Source organism: Physella acuta, unplaced genomic scaffold (genome assembly GCF_028476545.2).
Source record: "Physella acuta isolate Inbredline_101_S28 unplaced genomic scaffold, ASM2847654v3 ptg000008l, whole genome shotgun sequence".
NCBI lineage: Eukaryota > Metazoa > Mollusca > Gastropoda > Physidae > Physella > Physella acuta.
The window spans coordinates 1,504,716-1,513,431 of record NW_026731528.1 but is presented as its reverse complement, the minus strand read 5'-3'; positions in this window follow the sequence as shown (position 1 = coordinate 1,513,431).

The window sequence follows — 8,716 nt, the reverse complement described above, 5'->3', positions numbered from 1 at the left end:
TAGGCTTTAAGGAGAGGGGGGGGGGGAATACGTACAGACAACACTTATTCTGGAATAATGTTTTCACTGTTCCAAGGGTTGTTTTTGTAATATATTAAAAGGTTATCATTTGTCTATTGGTTATGGCACACCAAAGTTACAGCCCTATTGATTATAGCCCATTAAAGTTATAGACCTATTGTTTTATTGAATAGTATTTTATATCGGTTGTGTATAGAATACGATTAAAGTCATTATTTTTCAGTTCAGTCATATAAAAGGAGTCATCGGGTGACATCATATAAAAGGGTGATACAATTGCTAAATATACAAAAGGAAGATGAATTGTCGTCCAGAATCATTAAAGTTTATTAACTCATAATTAATGTGTTAAATTGTTTTAAGCAAAAAACGCCAAACCGCTATACCGAGGGAGGGGAGGGGGTAATACCATTGCGAAAACTTGCTAACTAGCTAGAAAGTCATGCTATATCAAGCTGTATTAACAACCGACTATAGGTACACATTACTAATGGGTCTGCACAGTTCACATGAGTCGACCACCGGGAGGGGGGGGGGGGAGATCGGCAACACCTACAGACAACTTCCAAACAAAAAATGATTCACAAAATTTAAATAAAACATGTATATTATATATGTATATATATATATATATATATATATATATATATATATATATATATATATATATATATATATATATATATATATATATATATATTAAAGTATAGTTGCTAAACATAATCAAGTACTGGTGTTGTAACTACAACTATCTGTTTTATAAAAAGTATTTACTTAATACTCTAAAATAAGTAAAGTTTTTATTTTATTTTCTAGTATGTATGGAGATACATATTTTAGAAAATATGTATATTTTTTTTTAAATCTGTTTATGAAAGCCTTTTCCACCCAGCTCTGTGGGGCACTCTAATGCATCTAGCTCTGATGAACCTAGAATCTAGATTGTGGGGTTTCTAGTGTCTAGTTGGCTCTGTTGCTGTTGTTAGCTTGTTGTTAGCTGGTTGTTAGCTTGTTGTTTCACTGAAACCCTCCCCCTCATCACACACCGTCACAAAATTACGGACCCCCCTCCCCCCAACGAGTTTGATGTCATTTATGGACGACCCATAAAAGCGACACTAGCATCCCACCTTGCCTACACCAATGGACACAGCCTATCGACTGAGTGATAACATTGGGAGACTGCAGTACAATCTGATGCCGTGATCTATTATGTATTTCATTGTTTTATGACTACTTGATTCTTTATTATTATTTTTACCATAAAATGAACGACACTAACTTGATCGTAATGCTGTGTTAAATATTCATAGTCCACTGTGTTTAACTTTATGACTCAATTTACTTGATTAATATAAGACCACCTATTTGAATTCATGCAAAGGAAAAAACGATGCAAAAATGTTAAAAGTTTGCAGTCAAGATCAACTCTGGGTAAGTGTTTATTTTTTATTTTGGTTTTACAATTTTATATAGACAGGCCTGCAGAACTGCACCAACTTCAAAAACAGTGTTTTGGGTAATTCCACTTACTTGATTAACTGCTTTATTCTAGTTAATTACTATGTAAACACATGTTTGTGAACTGCACAGGCTAATTTTAAACAAGAGGTCCCACACAATTCACTATCGTACATTGTGTAATATTTAAAAAACTTACAATTGCGAAGTAGACTATTTATCGGTTTTTAGTCGTGTAGTTTTTTTTCTCAGTGCGTAGTTAGTATGTGAGTAATTTCTGTTATGGGTGGGTTTTTACATACTTCCACCACAGGGTAACAAGACTAAAGAATGGGCTTTATAGGCCAACCAGCCAGCAAAACGGTGTATACCAACAATGGAATCCCATCAAATATATGCCCAATACAAAAACATCAATTGTGTAACACTAAGTAGCAAATAAATTGTGAATATTGTTCGCCTAAAGATATTGAATTATGTAATTATATACCTTATAAAAAAAGGTGAAATGTAAATTATATTTAATGGTTAAAAAATGTATTATTTTGATTTTCAAAGAAGTGCACAAAAACTTTTTTTTTATTTTGAATTATAAAAATATAAGATGTAAACTATCCTATTCTAATTAGTAAACATGTCTAGCCTAAACTTTACCATTCCTCAAGGACTCTTCGTTAGCCTGGTCAAACAACACATGGCCCGAGCTCTCAGAATGTTTCCAGAACACAGTTCTAGAGCTGGCGCCGGCCTTCTGGTTTTTACTTACGACCCCGTGCTACTGGTATCACTTGCTGACCTCGTCACGTGACAAACATCCGGTCTGTTGGATTTTTATTGCTAAACTCGTAAGTTTTGTTGTTTTTACTTTTTACTTTCTCGTATATACAGAGTATAAAGTACGGCAATCGTGCAAAAAAATCGCGAATTTTGCGAATCTCGACGTTTTACAGCTCCCTGAGTCGGAAAAACATAATTTTGCACTCGTGTTCGTATGTCTGTATGTGTATGTGTGTATGTGTTTGTGTATGTGTGTCTGTAAACACGATAACTTGAGTACCTTTACAGCTAGGTTGATGAAATTTCATGTATAAGGTATTATATCAAATGTGTAGATCCGTATAAACTTTTCAGCCATTTCGAATAACCAGAAGTGGAACTTTTTCTACTTTGAATTTTTTTCCAAAGCCTGTAACTTGAGTACTTGAGTACTATTTCAGATAGATAAATGAAATTGCACATATAAGTAAAAGATATAATTCTCTGCCTTCTATCAAGGTTTGGGTAATTTCCGTTGACCGAAAGTTGTAATTTACATTATTTCCGATATATCCCGCACTATTATTCTTTTTTTCAACGAGATTCTATTCTATTATTATAAAAAGTTTAAGTAGTTAAAACTGGATTAAAAATATTGTCTGCATCCCGAGTTGCCATCCCCCGTAGTGTTATATAAGAATATTCGAGAAAGTTTAGGGGACATCCCTCCAGGTTTATTTGAAATAATGCATGGGATCGCACATTGTTATGCTTGTTAGATATATCATTGCGGGGTTAAAATCAACAAAAAGATTGCGGCATAAAATAGCCTCAAAATTTGTATGAAAATTAATTTTTATTGTATTTAATAAGAAATGCGTGGGTCGCTTATTGAATTCTAGTAAATGTATTCAATACATGGTATAGCGACCCGCGTTTTTTTTTAAATTCTTTAAACAGTAGTTCTTTATTATATATTTTAAGAAAATCGTTTATTTTCTCCTTTTTATTGCATTATTACATGAACGCTTTTAATTAAAACGTTTTTTATTAATTTTTATATCAGAGTAATTGAATATTCATTTAGATTTTATCTTCGTGTCTTGGGGCAGCTGATATCACGTGGGCTGTTGCTATAGTGACGGAGGAAACAATGTTTGAACAACTCCTTGTAATACTGGTTCGAATGTTCATGTTGGTAAGTGTTGCCATGTTTTAAGGGGTTTTCAATTTATGACATTCACATAACGGGGGGGGGGGGGAGGGGATGGGGGAATGTAAGTAAAGTTTCTTGCAAAGTCAAAAAAGAATGTGATGATTTTTTTACCATCAAATAAATATCCGCGACATTAACAATCAACTGGCAATATATATAAAAAAAATTCCTTCACTTTTTAATAAAGACAAGTGACAAATATGGCACCATTAATATGGCTAGAGACAAAAGCCTCTATCGAAAATCGCTTGTACTGTTACTAATATGTCATTGACTAATGCTTGAACTGTAGATTTAATATAGTGTCACTCTCTTCAATAGCGCGAAGAGAAGACTGCATTAATCAACTGCCACAAATTAAGCTCTTTCAAATCTTAAACCCACCTAGCTGTTTTGTCGGGTCCTTTACTCGCGTCCATTTTATCGATGATCATTGCTGAGATTGCTCGATGTTCCAAAAGCCCAACTGGGCCTAGTCTAAACTTCCTTCTATTCATAATCGTTGTTCAGTTATATTGGGAGTAGATGATTCTAACACTACCCACCTTTTAAAATAATTGGCTAGTCAAAACTAACAATAGTACATATTCATCAAATCGGAGTTTCTTTTATTTGTTAAGGCTGTTTGTCAAATTTACAACACTGTATTTTTTCTTTTAATAATGAACCTACGTTTTGCAAAGAAAATGTATTGGTAAGTTTTTCCAGATGTTCTACATAGGCACCATTATGCTAGAGAAATCACGTAACGTTGTCAGATCTTTCCCTATGTTTGTCTACTGGTCCCTGGCATCGTTCTGCTTGCTTGTGAAAATCTTTGAAAAGGGAATGAGCGGAGTGAGTTTTTATTCATTCACTTATTCAAAATATATTTCATAATTGTAAGCTTTTATCTATGTCATAATGACTGTTTTTTGCAAATTCTATTTCCAATTTTAACTCATTTCTAGTGAATCGATTGTAATCAAACTCTCCAGAGACATTCGACTCCGACGACTAATTTGTAATATTATTAGTCATACAAAATTAATTTAAAGATTACTTAATTCAATAAATAAAATAAAAATAAAAATCTTTATAGTAACAAGCATTTATATGCACTGAAAATAAGAAAAATTAAAACAAACGATTTCTTTAATAAAAAACCTTGGTCGCATATGAAATCTCGTATACATTTTAGGTTGTTTTTTTTAATGTTTGTTTGATTACAGTCCACTATGGTTAAAATAATGAATATAGACGACCTTCTGTTATTTATTTATTTTAAGATTTCAAAACTTGTATAGGTTGTTTTCTACAATGTCTAGGAATATACAAAAGAAACATTCAACTTTAGCGTGGTTGTACTGCATTACGTGGCGACAACAGCGCTGCTTGTGGTCACGTGTTTTTCTGAGTACCATGGGGTCAAAGACAAGGTCAGTCCTGATACGTGTCTGTAAACTGTCCAAATAACAGTACCAGTAATTGTACAGCTTTCATTATTGCCTTTATCGAATGAATTTTTAATTAAAACGTGTGAATTTTATAAAGATTCATACAGGTCTCGATTTTATAGTGCACATTTTAATTGAAAAAAAGAATATGTTCCTTTTGAAAATTGAAAGAAATAGGCTTTTAAGGACCAACTACATTTGTTATTTATATATTATACATACATATATATATAAATATATATAAATATATATATACATATATATATATATATATATATATATATATATATATATATATATATATATATATATATATATATATATATATATATATATATATATATATATATTATAATGGTGCCTCGAGATAAGAATTTGATTCGTCCTGATTGCTCGTATCTTAAAGCATTTTTCCCACGGACATTAATTGAGATGCCGTAATTGATTCCCGCTCCAATATGCCGCCCCAGTTGTTTTTGTTACGTGCTTTTTCATTTAAAAATGTATTCTGGTGACAGTTACATTTTCTAAGTATCTAATACTGAATTACTGTGAATGGATAAAAAAAACGAAGCATGCCTACATATTATACTGAGAGTGATATTCAACTCAAAGAACAAGGCAGATTTTTAACTTGGATTGTCCCCGTTATGAGGTGATGAAGTAAAACATTCAGCTAACAAAAATTAAGTGGCTGTTAGGAACAGCTAGCTGAGACATATTTCAATCGGTTCGTTAATCACAAAATCAATGTTTGTGGGCTGTGAGATGATATGACCAATCGGTCAATTTAGATGTTTACAAATGCAACGTAATATCAATACTCATACTTTAAACTTTGAACAAACAAAAAACTTCCTATTTATTCTGCAAATTTTGTACTGGAAAAAGCGATGCTCTTGTGTTTTTTTTTAAATCCCTAAATACGTATTTATTTTAATTATAATACCACGCACAATAGTCTTGTGTATTAGCTTAAGTTCACAGTGAAATGTTCCAAGATCTATTTAAAATCATCAATACATTTTTACCAAGTTCTATAATTTATAATGTATTTATATATGTATAAATCTGATTTATTCCTGTCTCCTCAGTCACATAACCCTGAGACATCGGCTGCTGTTTTATCCTGGATCTCCTTCACGTGGCTGGAACCGTAAGTTGTTGCCGGACATTTAGCCGGACATAGATGCCTGACATTTAGCCGGACATAGATGTCTGATATTTAGCCGGACATAGACGTCTGACATTTAGCCGGACGTAGATGTCTGACATTTAGCCGGACATAGATGTCTGATATTTAGCCGGACATAGATGTCTGACATTTAGCCGGACATAGATGTCTGACATTTAGCCGGACATAGATGTCTGACATTTAGCCGGACATAGATGTCTGACATTTAGACGGACATAGATGTCTGACATTTAGACGGACATATCTATCGATTGTGTTGTAGCTGAGCATGTCTTCAACTCAACCAAAGTCGGCCCTAATTACGGGTGCACAAAATGAGGAGGGCTGAGCTCGTGGCTAGCAGCCCTGCCTAAAAAAAACATAAGCTAGAGAATCTTCAAATATACCAACCCAATACCAGCTTGTTGAGAACGTTCCTGAAGAGAGCTGCCCAAAACAGAGTTCGTTGGAGAGAGTTTGCTGAAGCCCTTTGTTTTTATGGAATTACAGAGGATATCTGTCCGACGTTTAAGCAGTAGACGTATACATCCCTTGTCAGCCAAACTTTTTATTAGTGACTTTGTGATTGGGGACGGGATCAACATTTGTTAACCAACATTTCTTTCCACATTCACCCATCTCTAACTCTGTCTACTAACTAACTAGTTCTGTCTGTATTTTAAGCCTGATACGCCTGGGATACAAACGTCCATTACAAGATGATGATACATACGATCTCATACCGGATGATAAGTCATCAATAGTAACAGATGCGCTCATTAAGCATACCATAATTACTGCCCACAGGTGAGTTAAGCATTAATATGTAGATTTTGGAAACATTTACCATACTCCGTCTGTCAGGTGTCATTTTTATGACATCATTATTTCTGTTTCGTTAAGCATTTCTGGAATACAATACAACAGTCAGTAGCGTAACCGCAGAAAAGGGGGGAGGGCACTATGTATAATATCTTCAGAGGGCGAAATCTCAAATGGAACATTGCAAATGTTGCAGGGAAATTGTATAAGATTATTAATGTGACAAAGATTCTGGACTTATCATGAAAAGTAATTATAAGTTCCCTCATCCATTATGGTATTTATTAAATTTTAATTTTTTTGTTACATTCTGGTCAATTCAACTAGTCATCTTTTTAAAACAACAATTTCAAGATATTTCAACCATTTGCTACATGTTCCATTAAAGAATCCTCACAGACAACTGTTATTTTCTTAAACAACAACAGCCCTATAACAACCATAAAGTAGCTTGATCGCTATTTCTACACACTCAAAGATTTTTAAAATTACAAATCACTTTTCAAAAACCACTATATTTATTGACAGTTCACCAAGAAAGAAATGGTTGCGTCTGAGACCCTGGAAGTGGATAAGAGCTAAGCCAAGCTGCGATGAACAAGAAACACAACTTTTGGACGCCAACAACTGTGAAGACACAGAGAGACGATCCTATGACGCCGTCAAGAGCTATGCTAGCAATGAAACAAAGAAACCAAAACAAAGATCGTTCTTCATGGCTCTGTTTTTAACCTTCAGATGGGAGTTTTTATACTGCAATATTGGGATGTTGGTGTATGTGGCTATGAATTTATGTATCCCTTTCATTATTGGGTAGGTTCGAGGCAATTACTTTTTGTAATATGAATGAAATCCCTAATCATCATTATGTCTTGTAAGCAGGAAGACTGCATTATGATGTATAAATGAATTCAATCTCATGAGAACATCTCGAGACATTTGTAGTGTATTGAGTTGATGGTGAAGGGCGATAAGACGGATACATTTATAAAAAAAAACAGCAAGGTAGTGCATTATCACCCTCAAGACTCAATTGCCATGGTGGATTGTGCCTTGCTCAAGGGGCACTACTCTGACAATATTTGTATGCAGGACAATCAGAGTTCGTACTCCTTCCCTTTTTCCAATACTCAATACGTGAATACACTAAAAAGCAGCAGTGGTGTATTTAAGCTACATATTACAACATACGTGATTTATGTCACCACAGGGCTTTGTTGGTGTAAAGGTGGTATTATATTAAAACTATTTGGTTCCGAACTAGATTCCAAATAATAAAACGTAATTAATACGCTGAGAAGCAGGTTGCAGTCGGAGTCAACGGGTCAGATTGGCGCATAAAATGCTGGCTGCTGACAGGAGAAAATCCAGTAATCCCCTCAATAATAGATCTAGATCTAGATTTAGATCTACAACTAAAATAAAAAGGAAGAAGAGGAATGAGCCAGGGTTAGGTATATCTAGATCTAGATCTAGAAAGTTTTCCATGCTACTGGAAAGTTAAAAAAAAACAGTCTACTATAACATTACAAAAGAATTTGTAAAATATTAATAACTATAGGCCTACTTACTACTTGTAGCTTATTATTTACTATTTAGACTATTATATCATATTATGTTATTTTAATTTTATATTGTATTTGGGGTTTTTTTTGTTGTTGTTTTTTGGAGGAGTGGGGGGGGGGGGCTGTTGTATCACTTCATATGTTTTATGACTTTCTACTTTCAGTTGTTTGATAGACTACAGTGTAAATTTAACAGAGCCACACTGGCATGGATATGTCTTTATGATGTTACTGTTAGCTAACAAGATCCTGACCACAGTTTTCT